Source organism: Symphalangus syndactylus, chromosome 6, assembly GCF_028878055.3.
Source record: "Symphalangus syndactylus isolate Jambi chromosome 6, NHGRI_mSymSyn1-v2.1_pri, whole genome shotgun sequence".
In the NCBI taxonomy this organism is placed as follows: Eukaryota; Metazoa; Chordata; class Mammalia; order Primates; family Hylobatidae; genus Symphalangus; species Symphalangus syndactylus.
In genome coordinates, this window is record NC_072428.2 from 130,270,624 (window position 1) to 130,286,149 (window position 15,526).

General features: G+C 50.2%; 1 non-coding gene across 1 annotated transcript; it reads left to right on the plus strand.

The window, feature by feature from the left end:
• Positions 1-12,977: 12,977 nt before the first annotated feature.
• LOC129485620 (U1 spliceosomal RNA) lies at positions 12,978-13,140 on the plus strand. The gene has a single exon (XR_008658749.1). It is a non-coding gene; the product is annotated as a U1 spliceosomal RNA (small nuclear RNA).
• The last annotated feature ends 2,386 nt before the right edge of the window (positions 13,141-15,526 follow it).

Sequence of the window (15,526 nt, forward strand, 5' to 3'; positions counted from 1 at the left end):
AGACCGGGTTTCACCGTGTTAGCCAGGATGGTCTCGATCTCCTGACCTCGTGATCCACCCACCTCGGCCTCCCAAAGTGCTAGGATTACAGGCGTGAGCCACCACGCCCGGCTGAAGGAAGGCTTTCAGTCACATAGCTGCGTGACCCTAGGCCTTCAATTTCTCTTCTATAAAGTGGGGATAATACCCACCTAATAGTTATTGTGAGGATTAAATGAGATAAATGTAGGTAAAGCACTTTCACCCAAAGTTTTCCAACGTCATTTCATAGGCATAAAGAATCGAATGATACATTTGAGAAGTACGTACTGTATTAATGAAAAAATGAACAAACCAGGAAATGGAAAATTCTGAGATTCGTTTTGGCCTGTTTCAATCTGCCCTTCAATATGTCCATCCTGGTGGAGGTGACCTTGGACTGGCGTTTGACTCCCCATAGCCAGTCTCTGCTAAGCCCTGTCACATCAAAGGGGCCACCGAGACAACGTGAAGTCAGAGGAACCCCAATCCTGCCCACACTTCAAAGGGGCTCCTCTTCCGGAAGTTGTTACAGCATTCCTTTCAAGGAGGGTAAACAACGAAACAGCTCCAGGAGCTCACAGCTCACTCCAGCTACATCAAACTGGCCTCCACGCTGGGACGTGGAGCTCTCTGGGGCCCAAACAGCATATCGAAGAATGAAAATGTCGCTCTGCCGAGAGCAAGCCGGCCTGCTGCCTTCCCATTTCACCCTTCCACTAATGAGCACCAGGAAGCGCCCCTCCCAGGGCACGCCCTCAATCAGCATCTGGCCCTGAGCAGGTGGCACCCCTCTCTTCCTCTCTGCCGTCTGTCAAGACCACACCACGGCTGTTTTGATTCCTGGGCTTCCGCCCTTTAGTTTACACATTTGATGATTCCGTTTGACAATCGCAACCTGAATTACTCCTCTTCTAGGCTGGAGGCGGGGTTGGGGGCGGGGGCGGTGGGTGGCGGAAGGAGGGCCCTCAAACAAAGATCCGCCTTCTCCTGAACAGGTGTCAGGAGACCAAGCTTTGACCTCCAGCTCCCTGGCCTCGGGACGCGGGCCCTGGGCTGATCTGGCGATGGACGTGCAGGGCAGCGGGCCCGCGCCTACCGGCTGTGGCCAAGTTTCTAGTAAGAGGGATAGAGACAGGCTGAGACCGGCTAGGGAGTTTCCCGGTGCTGAGCAATCGCGTAGGGGGAACGGACCCTTTTGTGGGCCATCGGGTCCCCCCGTGGTCCCCGCTGGCGCGCTCGTCCCCTGCAACCCCCAGATCTCTGCGCACTCCCCACCCCTGGGCGTTCGCACTGCCCCCCGGCGCGCTCTCGCCGCCCCCGGGCCCGGAGCACCGCGCACTCCACCCGCCGACGCGCGCATCCCTCGACCCTCGCGCGTCCACACCTCCGCGGCGCCTCGCGCCCCCGCAACCCCACACCGCGCCGGCCGGGCGGGGCCGGATGCGCAGACGTGCAGCACGTGCGCTGTGCAGCGATTGGCAGCGCCGCCCCCACCCCGCCCCGCCAGGGAAAGGGCGTCCCGTGCCCTGCCGCGGCTGCTGGTCCCGCGGGCGGGGGCTGTCGGGGCGCGAGGGCCGGGCTTCGGGGGTCGCCGCCCGAAGTGACCGGGGAACAATGACAGCCCGATGGGGAAGGGCGGCGGCTTCCCAGAGGGCCGGTTCTCTGGCACGGAGCTGGGGGGCGTGGGGGCCGTAGGTGCTGCTCCTGCGGAGTGGAAATACTTTCTGTGAGTGGTGCGCACGTGTTTCCACTTTATTTGGTTGTCAACTGGGGCCCAGTGCACTTAAACCCAGCGTTATTCGGAACCGAGCCAGGAGGCCACTGCACTCTTCAATCTGCGGGTGGGGGGAGGAGTTAGGAAGGGGACTGAGTGACAAAAGTGACAGAGGCGCAGCTCATGTGCGTGACCCGGGGAGTGATGCTCAGTTCTGGGTGGGGGACCAGAAAGATGTCCATTGCGGGACTGGGCGATGAAGGGGCCGATTTGAGCGGCAGCTACTGTTGCCCGGCCTGGGACGGCTGCCGGGCGGGAAAGATCTGCAGGCGCGCGGCTGGGACGCGCAGGGAGCAGTGGGGCTTCCCGGGCCGCTTCAGGAACGTGGGCAGGAAAGGGCACGCAGACCTAAGACTCTCAGCTGTGAACCTCGGCTGAGACTGCCTCTTCTCATCCCAGCAGCAGCCAGCCAATGAAAAATAGGCTCGGGGGTTCCCGAGCTAATGGAAGCCCGCGGGCCGTGAGGACTTGCCACTAGAAACGTTTATGGTGTCCCGGCCCGGAGACTTCTGTGTGTTTGTTAGGGGGGCGGGGGACGTCTTCCCAGCAGCCCAGGACAGGTGTGTGCCCAGGCGGATTAGAGCGCCTGCTCTCCGTAAGGCCCTTGCCGTGGAGGGGGAAGGGAGGACAAGAGGAGGACAGAGGTGAGGAATCTAGGAGCTGGCGAAGAGTTTCTCCGGCTTTCTGTGTCCTGCGTCACTTTCCCTTCTGTAAACCGTGGTCTTCCCTTTGTGTCGTGCTTGATCGTTTCTAAATTGCTTTCCCAAGCATTACTTTACCCAGCCATCACTGTAACCCACAAGATAGGTTTGATTACTCATTTTACCCGCAGGGGAAGAGAGGCTCAGGTAAGTTAAATCCTATACACATGGTGGCACAGCTGCTTAGTACAGGTTTGGGACTGGAACTCAGGTGCCCCGACGACAAATCCAGGGCTCTTTAAATACATCAAAGGAAGGAAACCAGGTCTGTTTTATGATCCTGCTGCCAAGGGCACGCCCAGTGATTAAAATGAAATCCAGAAGGACCGGGTGAGTTTTATTTCCCCTTCAGTCATGCTCTTTCAGGTTGTCCCTTTGCAACACAGGTTTGCTCTGCTATTACACACTGTGCCTTAAGATTAAGAGAGTCCACTGACTGCCAAAAAAGCCAGAAGTAAAAAACAGAATGTGCGTAGGGGCAGGTGGGTTACCCACTGTGCATTTCCTCCTTACCCACACCCTCAGGCCAACTGGAGACCCGTGGTCCTGTCTCATGTTGGTCCCCTACCTCCAGATACTGTTTCCTGTTCCATGGACTGGGCTCGGCCTGCCTAAAATAGGCTGCACCCAAGAAGCATCTACCTCCACTACTGCCATTATCCCAGCCATGAGGAAATAAACAACTCCCTCCCCGCCCCGCCGCGGCTACATTTTATTTATTTATTTATTGAGTCTTGCTCTGTCACCCAGGCTGGAGTGTTGCAATCTTGGCTCACTGCAACCTCCTTCTCCCGGGTTCAAGCGATTCTCCTGCCTCAGGCTTCCAAGTAGCTGGGACTACAGGCGCCCGCCACCACACCAGGCTAATTTTTGTATTTTTAGTAGAGACGGGGGTTTCACTATGTTGGCCAGACTGGTCTCGAACTCCTGACCTCAGGTGATCCTCCCACCTCGGCCTCCCAACGTGCTGGGTTTACAGGCATGAACCACTGAGCCCGGCCAAGGCTACAACATTTTTAAAAGAAGTGTTGCTCCTAGAGGGTTTGTCAGTCGGAGCCTTGCTGTGTCTCTGCTATGGTGCCTGATGATGTCTCTGGATCTTTTCAGCAAAGCAGATGATGCTCAGTGGTTCCCAGGGCCAAATGCCCAACACAGTCATCTGTCAAGCCTTTTAAAAATACATATCACGAGCACATCTCTGGATTGGGATTCAGCAGGTCCAGGGCATGTGTTATGTTTTTTGTTTTAAATACTCAAGTGATTTAGATGACCAGTCAAGTTTGAAACCCACAGATATAAAATGACTTCCATCTGAAAAGTCTGAAATAACTCAAATCTGAAATTGGAGGCTTTTTGGTCAGATGAGAACCTGTCATTCAGAGGTCCATCATGCCTAAGAATGTGAAGAATGACAACTCTATTCATAAGAGGATCCAAAAGGGAACTAAAACCCTTTGTGGTAGGAATATCCTATGTTGAGTAATCTAGGACCTTAGGGGAATATAGGGTTAGGGAACTGATACTGGGTGTGAACTGATTTTATTTTCACTAAAATAAAACTAAGAAATCGGCACTCAAAGTCAGTGGCTTACATCCTACACAACTTGTATTCCTATCAATGGATGCTATTTGCTTCGCTTTCATTTATCAGCCCTTGCTTTCTAGACCTGCGCTGTCCAGTACGTGAGCCACTAGCCACATGGGGCTTTTGAGCACTTGAAGTCTGGCTAGTCCAAATTGAGATGTGTTGTATGTGTCAAACAAACACTGGACTTCAAAGACTCGGTAATGAAAAAATGTAATCATTAATACTTTCAACATTGATTACGTATTAAAGTATTTTGGATCTGTTGGGTTAAGTCAAATACATTATTACAATTAATTTCAGCTTTTTCTCTCCTTCCTTCCTTCCTTCCTACCCTCCCTCCCTCCCTTCTCTTTCCTTCTCTTCCCTTTTCTTCTCTTCTTTCTTCATCTCACTGTCTCCCAGGCTGAAGTACAGTGACACAATCATAGCTCACTACAGTCAGGAATTCCTGGCCTCCAGTGATCTTCCCACCTCAGGCTCCTAAACAGGACTACAGGCACACCGCACCGTCCCCTGACTAATTTTGTTTTAAAGGTGGGGGTCTCATTATATTGCCCAGGGTGGCCTCAAACTCCTGGCCTCAATCAGTCCTCCCACCTCACCCTCCTTAATAGCTGGGACTATAGGCGTGAGCCACCACACCCCAGCTTTCTACTTTTATTGCGTTAATATGCCTAGTAGGACATTTTTAATTGCATATTTGGCTTGTGGAGGCTGGGAACATTCTTGATCTGGATGATAGAGGTATGTTTGTGTGTGTGGTGTTGAAATTCATCAAACTGTGTCCTTAAGTTTTGTGTACTTTACTGCTCTATGTAAGTAAAAATCAGTTTAAAAATTAAACAATACAGGCCAGGTGCAGTGGGCTCATGCCTGTAATCCCAGCACTTTGGGAGGCCGAGGCGGGTGGATCACTTTAGGTCAGGAGTTCGAGACCAGCCTGGCCAACATGGTGAAACTCCCTCTTTACTAAAAATACAAAAATTAGCTGGGCATGATGGCGGGCGCCTGTAGTCCCAGCTACTTGGGAGGCTGAGGCAGTACAATCGCTTGAACCAGGGAGGTGGAGGTTGCAGTGAGCCGAGATCGCACCATTGCACTTCAGCCTAGCGACAGAGTGAGACTCCATCTAAAAAAAATAATAATAAAGAAACAATGGCTTCCTGATGTGTTTAGAGTAAAATCTAAGCTCCTCTCTTTGGCCACCAAGACCCTGTCCACTCCTTCACCTCATCCCGTCTCTTCTTGCCTATGGCTTGCTGGCCACCCCGCTTTTCACATCCGCCCCATTCACATCCACCTCAGGGCATGGTATTTGCCTTTTTGTCTACTTAGAAGGTTTTTCTTCCAGATTTTCTTTACATGGCTAGTTATTTGTCATCATTCAGATCTCAACTCAAGTTTAGCCTCCTTCTTTCTTGACCACCTCTGTCAGGTAGGATGCTTTTGGTCAAAAGAACAAGAAACCAGGCTGGGTGAGGTGGCTCATGCCTGTAATCCTAGCACTTTGGGAGGCCGAGGCAGGTGGATCACCTGAGATCAGGAGTTTGAGACCAGCCTAGCCAACATGGTGAAACCCCGTCTCTACTAAAAATACAAAATTAGCTGGGCATGGTGGCACACGCCTGTAATCCCAGCTACTCGGGAGGCTGAGGCAGGAGAATCGCTTGAACCCAGGAGGTGGAGGCTGCCGTGAGCCAAGATCACACCATTGCACTCCAGCCTGGGCAAAAGAGCAAAATTCTGTCTCAAAACAAACAAACAAGAAACCCCAGCTGGTGTAAACACAGAATGGAATTTATTGGCTTGGGAACTAAAACGTCCAAAAGAAAATCAGGCTGCAGCCAGGTTATGGTGGGGACCTGGATCCTTTTTTCTGTGATTCTCTGGGCACTCCCTCCATGGGTCACTGAATCCTCAGGCTGACCTACCAGCCATGCGCAAAATGGCTGCAGCAATCCCTGGCCTCACATGCACATCCTACCCCATCCAGAAAGAGTTTCTTGCCTCCCATGCTCAAAAAAAAAAAAACACTGTATTTCACCTAAGCAATCATTTAGCCCAGGGGAATCTCACGTGCTCACTGGTGCATCCCTGAAATGTGCTGGTGAGCAGCACCCAGTCACTGCTAAAAGAACCCTGATTAGACTTAAGCAGCTAAGGCCCCATCCTACACAAATCTCAAGGCTGCCATATATTCGGGAGATACGGATGGGTTCTGTAAAGTTGACAACCAGCAGTGTCTGCTAGATAATCCAGGCAGTTGACAACCAGCAGTGTCTGCTAGATAATCCAACCAGTTGACAACCAGCAGTGTCTGCTAGATAACCCTACCATTGCAAGTCACTATCTACACCAGGGCTCAGCAAACTTTTTCTGTAAAGGATGAAATAGTCGATAATTAGGCTTCGTGTGCCTCCTAAAGGTTCTTTTGTTGAATTTGTTTAACAACCCTTTAAAAATATAAAAACTATTCTTAACTCACGGGGCTTACAAAAACAGGCCAAGGGCTAGATTTGGCCTAAAGATCATAGTTTGCCAACCACTGATCTGGATCATTATGATACTTATGGTGTCTACATTGACCTTGTTAACTTGTTTCCCCTGACTCAAAGCTCTTTGAGAGCGGGAATCAGTTCTGTCTGATCCACCACTGTCTTCTCCACACCTAAAACAGTGTTGGCACTTTGGGAGGCCTAGGCAGGAGAATCACTTGAGCTCAGGAGTTCGAGACCAGCCTGGGCAACATAGCAAGACCTCATCTCTACTAAAAATATAAAAAGTTAGTCAGGTGTGGTGGTATGTGCCTGCAGTCCAAGCTACTCAGGAGGCTGAGGTGGGAGGATCACTTGATTCTATGAGATAGAGGCTGCAGTGAGCCGTGATCATGCCACTGCACTCCAGCCTGGATGACAGAGCAAGATCTTGTCTCAAGAAAAACAAAAACAAAAATACAGTGCCAGGCACATGGTAGATGCCCAATAAATATTCACTGGATGAATGACTATGAAAACTTTATTCCAGAGCATATCAGGACCCAGTGCCTAGCTCTGACCTGGGTTTCTCTGTCCTCTCTGTGTGTGGGACACAGCTGCCCCCATAGTGATGGATGCAGGAATGGACAGGGCTGCTGCTGGTCCACACAGTGCCTTTGTGCAAATCAGAAAAAAGGTCACTCCTGCTGGCTGCTGTAGCCCAGCACCCAGGAGCACAGTGAGTGGGTGAGGGCTGAATTTCAGCCCCTGCCTTCCCTCTTGGAGGGCGTTTTTGGGTGGGATACCCAGTTGTGTGTGCTGGCTCTGGGATAGAGTGCAGAGTTGGAGTTCTAAGACCTCACCTGCTTTTATTGTTCCCACACCTCTCTGAAAAATGTTTCTGATAGCACTCTGCCAACAGCTTTTACCCTTTTCTCTCACCAACTCCCAATCCCTTCTCTTTCCAGTTATTTTCAACACAGTGACTGTGATTTGCACATATTGAACTGAAATTCTCATTTTGTGCTTGGAAGTTCATCCAAGCAGAGTAGAATGTGGCATAAGGGAGACCAGCCTGGACAACATAGCAAGACCTCATCTCTACTAAAAATATACAGTTAGTCAGATGGAGAGGGATTGTGGTTGGAGAGGGATTTCTGTCCTGTGTGCTTACTACACTTGAAGAAGGACCATGAGAAACTCAAAAAAGAAGCAACCAAATCGTCAAGGAAATAGTGAAATTGCCGTAAAAACGCAGTCACGTGTTAAGGGTTCTTCCATTTGGAAAGATAAAGGCTAAGAAGGAAGAACATCTGTTTAATCATGGATGTTATGGTTAGGGTGGTCTTGAACTCATTCACTAAATCCTGAAAGAGAACCGGGGAGGGGGTGCTCTGCTTAAAGCATGAGACAGTTATATTTAGGAATAATCAAAGAAAATGTTCCTTCACTTGGTGGGCGGTAGGATCATAGAACTCATTATCCCAAGCAGGAGTCAAGCTGGAAATAAAAAGTCTTGGGGGACTTAGCTGTTGACAGACCCCTAATGACTTATGAAGAGGAACGAAGAGGCCTTCGGATATGGGCAATGTTCTTTGAAGTTGCTGACAAGGAGCATGACTGGTTGTCCATAGTGCGTCCCTGCATGCCCATCTCAGAGACAGTTCTGAGCTGGGCAAGACGAGGAGCCAAGGCGGCACCCACAACCCCTGGCAATCTGTTTTGTTTTGTTTTTTTTCGAGACGGAGTCTTGCTCTGTCGCCCAGGCTGGAGTGCAGTGACACGATCTCGGCTCACTGCAAGCTCCGCCTCCCGGGCTCACGCCATTCTCCTGCCTCAGCCTGCCGAGTAGCTGGGACTACAGGCGCCCATCACGATGCCCAGCTAATTTTTTTGTATTTTTTAGTAGAGACGGGGTTTCACCGTGTTAGCCAGGATGGTCTCGATTTCCTGACCTTGTGATCCGCCCGCCTCGGCCTCCCAAAGTGCTGGGATTACAGGCGTGAGCCACCGTGCCCGGCGCCCCTGGCAATCTGGAAGTTTGCCTTATTACTGGGGGACGGGGTAGGGGCCTCGTACAGGAATGATTGACTTTCCCGACTCGGTTTTCCGTAGGCCAGCTACCATCTATTGCTGGGAATTCGAGGGTCATCAAAACAAGGAAATGATGTTTGTGGATGTTTTACCTAATGTCTACACTATCCATGGGGACCTCGCCTGTTGTCATTATGAGAGCTGACATTTAGTGATTATGATTATGTACTACATGCTGTTATATGCATTTATTTAATGTTTATAGCAATCCTGTAAGGTAGGTGCTATTATTTCATCATCGTGTTTGACAAATGGGGAAACTGAGGCACAGAGCAGTAGCTCTTTCAAAGTCTAACAGGCAATAAATGATACAGGACTCAAACAAAGGCCAGAAGCCTCTGGAATACATAACGGACTATTTCTCCATTAGACTGGGGTTATGACCACTCCTATGGTGCTACCAGAGAGGACACAACTCCCCTTCAGCCATGTGGTACCAGCAAGGAGTGCAGGCCCATTGTGGCCATATCCACTTTTTCAAGAAAAGCCATAAGGATCAATACTGGGTGGATACAACAAATCTAGCTAAATGCAGACTGAGGTCTCCCAGCTCTGATCGTTGCCGTACCCACACCACCCTGCAGCGACACATCTCATGGGCAGGGTGCTGTTGTCCACGTCCATGGAAAACAAGAGTTACCAGGCGTGGGCTCAGAGCAGCAGTGAGCCTGGCTGGACACACATGGTGAAAAGGCTGCCGGGCTGGGCTGCCTGTGTCTAGAAGTTGGTCTCCTGCCTTTCAGCAGTGCTTAGTGATCTCTCTAGGCCTCTGGCCAGTCCAGGATTCTATGAATGTCATCGCAGAGAGCAACAGCAAAGGCTGTAAGGCATGGACAGATGTTTGATATCTAGGAAGATGGGCTCTGTGGCATATAACCGGATTGTCCCAGTTGGCACATAAGCCACACAAAATGTGCAGAACCCAAGGCTATACCTTCAATTTCGTGTGTGCTGAGAAAACTGGCAGTGCAAGGGGCCTGTGACATCCCGTGGAAACTTCATTCAGGTTGGGCGCTGCACCTCAACCACACAGGGAGGGCTGGGGGCTTTTTCTAGTTTGCACAAAGGTGCCATCTGTGGGCTAAGCTGCACATCGTGGGTGTGCATCCACCCGGAGGAGGGACCTTTTCCAACTCACATCAAATTTCCTTGAGTCCCTGGGGGCCCTGAAGCAGTTTGGGATGCTGCTGACCTTCCCCCACACCCCCACTGCTTTCTATTTATATCTTCCCATCTTTTCTACTATTGAGAGTGCAGGTGGGATTTAAGGGACCCAGGAATGCCGGAATTCTGCCCTGGCTCTTCCACCCCTTCCTTCCTGTGGGGTTCCTGGGGATTGGCACACACAGAGGATAAAGGCAAATGGCACAGAGCCTGACACTCCACTCCGGGCAGGGCTCTGGGCTGCATGGCACAGCTAAGGCTCGGAACTCCAGGATCCAGAGGTTCTCCCTTCCCTGGCCATGCTTGGGCCCAACCTGCCAGTGCTTATGTGGGGAGGATGAGGGAGGCCAGAAGGACAGGCTCCAAGAGGACCTTGGTTCGGCGTCCTTGTTCTGTCCCCAGAGCTGGAGGAGCCAGTGAGAAGAGCAAGATCCATCCACCCCCTGAGAGTAGGATGTGGGAGGGAAGGCCACACCTTGGCACAGACCTTATTACACAGGGTCCCCACCCCCTTATACAGGTGGCTGAAGCAGAGTCCTGGAAACTGGCCAAAGGGATTGGCAGTAGCTCCCTAGAGGGAAGCCAGCCGGGGGTGGGCTTCTTGTCCCCTATGGGAACATGGTCTCATTTGATCTTCACAGCCTCCCTATTTACAGATGGGGAAACTGAACTGCGTGCTAAACAAGGATGAGGAATTGGGTCAAGGTCTCACAGCTAGTAAGGAGAGCTGGGCTTTGATGCGGTGGCCGACTCTGCAGCCTCTGCCCAGGTTCCTTTTTGGGATACGACTGCTGATAGCTCACCGCCAGTGTCTTCCCAGGAATAGCCCTGCCTGAAGGAGGCTGCCTGGCCCAAGGGTGGCTTCCTTCCGGGGCAGCCTGGATATGGGGAGTGGGGTGCAAAAACCCAGCCCCTTGCCTCCACTCAAGACAACTCCGAAGGGCTTTGTAACTCGTCATGGGATGGAGGGCCGGGCTTTGGTGGCAAGTGCATCACATTTCACCTTCTCCCTTGGCCCAGCCCTGCTTTCCTCTTACAGCTGCTGTGCTGAGCACACGCCCGGATCAGCCTCTGCGGGCATCTTGCCTATGCCACCTGCACTCCCCGTCCTTAGGAAGTGCTGCCTCACCTCCTTCCTAGGACCCAGGACAAATAAACCAAAGATCCAAAAAGTAGAGGCTGAGGCAGCCCAGGGGTTTACAACAGCAGGAAGTGACTGCCACCCCTAGGCTGGAGGGAGAGAAGGTGGGGGCGGGGTGCCTGTGTCTAGAAGTTGGTCTTCTGCCTTTCAGCAGTGCTTAGTGATCTCTCTAGGCCCCTAGCCAGTCCAGGATTCTATGAATGGGGACAGAAGGAGGGGTCGGGCTTCCCTGCACCCAGGGATCACCCACCAAAGCCAGAGCTATGGTGGGTCTGTCAAGGGGGGAAATGCAGCCCTTGACGGAAACACGCCTGAAGTTGGGGGCCCAGAGTGACACCCTGACTTCTCCCTTCCTTTCTGCTTGGCTTTTCTGATCATAGACTACCTAACAACACAAGGTGTGCATACCAAGGTTTTAATATGCATATATTTGGGTAACATTAAAGATTTCGTCAGCTTGGGGTCCACAATAATTTTTTTTTTTTTTTTGAGACGGAGTCTCGCTCTGTTGCCCAGGCTGGAATGCAATGGCATGATCTTCAGCTCACTGCAACCTCTGCCTCCCAGGTTCAAGCAATTCTCCTGCCTCAGCCTCCCAAGTAGCTGGGATTACAGGCACCCACCACCACGCCCGGCTGATTTTTGTATTTTTAGTAGGGATGGGGTTTCACCACGTTGGCCAGGCTGGTCTTGAATGCCTGACCTTAGGTGATCCACCTGCCTCAGTGTCCTAAAATGCTGGAATTACAGGCCTGAGCCACCGCAATAATTTTTTCTTTTGAAAGAGAAACACTGCTGTAGGATGATATGCCAGAGGTATGTGGCAAAGCACCACCCACTCCAGCCCAGCCACCACAGCCTTAAGGTCTAATTCCTTAAGTTTCGATTCCTTTGATCCTTCGGGATATGGGGGTGGGGAGCTGAAAACAGCCCTTAGGGCCAGAGGATGTGGGAGCACAGGAAGAGGTCCTAGAAGTTTCCTTGTCCACACTCCTCACTGTACTGAGGGGAAACCCCAGACCCAGAGAGCTCCAGGCTTGGACAACCCCTTTTATGGAGGGTGCACTGTGGTGTTTTGGGGAATCATCGCGATCTCGGCTCACTGCAGCCTCCACCTTCCGGGTTCAAGCGATGCTTCTGCCTCAGCCTCCCAAGTAGCTGGGATTACAGGCACCCGCCACCATGCCCAGCTAATTTTGTATTTTTAGTAGAGACGGGGTTTCACCATGTTCGTCAATCTGGTGTCAAACTCCCGATCTCAGGTGATCCGCCCACCTTAGCCTCCCAAAGTGCTGGGATTACAGGCACGAGCCACCGCACTCAGCCAACCGCAGGGCTTTTAGATCTCAGCCTAGATGAGGGCTTGTATGTGCACGTGTGTGTGTGTTTGGTATGTGTATGTGCATGTACATGGTACGTGTGTACATGCATGTGTGGCATGTGTGCACGTGTATGGTATGTGTCTGTGGGTGCACATGTATGTACATGCATAATGTGCATGCATGTGTGTGTACATTTGTGTGTGCGTGTGTGTAGATGTGTGCATGTGTGCAGTCTCCACTTTGGAAGTTCATGTCTTTTGAAATTTTTTTTTTTTTTTTTTTTTTTTTTTGAGAGAGTCTCTGTCGCCCAGGCTGGGCTGGAGCGCAGTGGCACGATCTTGACTCACTGCAATCTCCACCTCCTGGATTCAAGCGATTCTCCTGCCTCAGCCTCTCAAGTAGCTGGGATTACAGGTGCCTGCCACCACACAGGGCTAGTTTTTTATATTTTTGGTAGAGACGGAGTTTCACCATGTTGGCCAGGCTGATCTCGAACTCCTGACCTCAAGTGATCCACTCACCTTGGCCTCCCAAAGTGCTGGCTTTACAGGCTGAGACACCATCCCCGGCCCCATCTTTTGAATTTTGAGTGGCCGCAGGCATTGATGATAAAATGTGAATACATTTGATTTGTATTCATATGGAGGGAAAGTGCCTTTGACCTGTCCCTGTGGAAGGGAAATAAGATTGGCCTGGAGATACTTACCTGGTGGGGGAGATAACAGGATCACAAACAATGATTTTCCCAGGGCAAGGCTCATCCATTGTACTCTGGATGGGCTGACCCTCACAATTTCCCCAAAGTGGGACCTCAACTGCATAATTTGTGGTAATGGGGGACTGTGTTTGTGCTTTCCCCTAGTAATGAAGGAAAAGAAAAAAGAGACTGTCCTGGAGAGATCAGGACTGAGAAACCCAACCCAGCCCCTGGCTCCAAGAAGTCCCGGCCCAGCCCTGGAGACAGCACTTATCAGCTGCCACCCCAGCTTCCTGTTTTTCAGTGGGCTGGGGACTGGGGCTGAAGGAACATCTGCTTCTGTTTATTCTTCCCCTTTATCTTAATGGGTTCCCTGAGATGGCTCCCTGGGACACCTCTCACCACTGCTCTGTGTACTCAGGAAGGTAGTGCTCCCTGCTCTGGCTAAGACCCAGGAAGGGAAGGAGGAAGCATGGAGAGCCCAGAGACTTGGTGCCCTGGGATTAAAGCTAGTTACTAAACAGGTCTGGGGCTTAAAACTGGACCCTGAAGTCAATGTGGAGAAGGGAAAGAAAGAATACAAGGCAAAAGACTGTCCTCCTAAGAGTGAAACAGCAGGAAACGGGCAGGTTGCTGGGGGCAACCTTAGCTGCTAAGAGGAATATAATTACTTTTCAATTTCGGTTACACCTAGGCTAATAACCACAACTGGAAATTCTTGTTGGGAGAAGGAAGTTTTTTCTCATTAAGAGATAATAGAAAGTCATTCACCCTTGAACCTAGAACAGTCAACTTCAAACTGAAAGAACTTGACTCAGCTAGGGCCTCTACTAGCCTGCAGTGCTTATCTGCACCTCTGTGCAGATTAGAAAAAGGCGCTCCTTTGTCCAAGCAGTCACAGCCCCCAGTTTGGCAAGTGTCCCCCTCCCTATCCCCTTCCCCAGCACCCTATGACAAAGACAACCTGGCATAGTTACATAATCATAGCAGCTTTCTCTTCTCCCTACTAACACTTTCATTACCCTGGACAGCTTAAGTTCTGAATGGACTGTCCCAGAAGCACAGAAAAGACTTATAGGTGAGAAGCTGGAAGGGCGTTCAACATTCCCTTGGCCCGAAGTCCCTGCTCCAATTCACTTCATGACAAGGCTTCTGGCTGAGTTGTAAGAAAGCTTTCTCCTCATATTCTGGGTCGATCAAGATCATTCTAAACTATGATTATTGGCAATTTAGAATTAATGAGAAAGGACAGAGCAGGACTCTGTCTCAAAAAAATAAAAAGAGGCAGATGTGGTGGCTAACACCTGTAATTCTAGCACTTTGAGAGGCCAAGACAGGCAGATCACCTGAGGTCAGGAGTTCAAGACCAGCCTGGCTAACATGGCGAAACCCCATCTCTACTAAAACTACAAAAATTAGCTGGGTGTGGTGGCGCATGCTACTCAGGAGAGTAGCTTGAGACAGGAGAATCGCTTGAACCAAGGAGGCAGAGACTGCAGTGAGCTGAGATCTTGCCACTGCACTCCAGCCTGGGCAACAGAGTGAGACTCTATCTCAAAAAAAAAAAAAAAAGGGAATTAATGAGAAAGTTTCCAGATTGTACTCAAGGATTTCTTTCCCTAAATTTTGCTTAATACCTGTTACCTTAAAGCATGGTTTTTGTTTTTAAAAATGTAGATATTATCAGGTTCAATGCTGCTTAAGGAGTTTTCTTCTTTTGTAGCCAAATTGTCAATAGATTATGGTGGTTCCAAGCTTGGGCTTTGGCATCAGAATGATTAGAGTTCCAGTTGCTAGCTCCTCCTCTTGCCAGCTGAGAGGACCTGGGCAGTTTACTTAACTTCTCCACACCCTGATTTCCTCATCTGTAAAATAGGGATAAGTAACATAATCTACTGTAAAGAATTAACATGTGAATTAAATGAGGATGCATGGAAACATGTGGCCCAGTGCCCAGCATTTGATCAACATTAGCTACTGTTAAGCTAATTTTAAATGGGTAAGGAATGTGATACCATTATTCTGTTTTCTTTTTCTTTTTTTTTTTTTGAGACAGAGTCTTGCTCTGTCACCCAGGCTGGAGTGCAGTGGCAAGATCTCAGCTCACTGCAACCTCCACCTCCTGGGTTCAAACGATTCTCCATGCCTCAACCTCCCAATTAGCTGGAACTACAGGTGCCGCCACCATGCCCTGCTAATTTTTGTATTTTTTTAGTAGCGATGGGATTTCGTCATGTTGGCCAGGCTGGTGGAATATGATACCACTACTCTAGGTAATTGAGAGGATGACCATGTTTTCTGCCCCTTGGAAAAATGGTGGGTCCCCAATCTGGGGCAGGGAAAGTGAGCCTGGGACATCAAATTGTGCCAGAAGACAAAGAAGTGTTCCAAGATGGCAACCAGCTTGAAGGAAATTTTACTGGCCAAATTTAGGTCAATCTGAACATCAAAATAAATACTCACTATAGTTGATAACACAATTTTTTTTTTTTTTTTTTTGAGATGGAGTCTCGCTCTATTGCCCAAGCTGGAGTGCACGGCACGATCTCT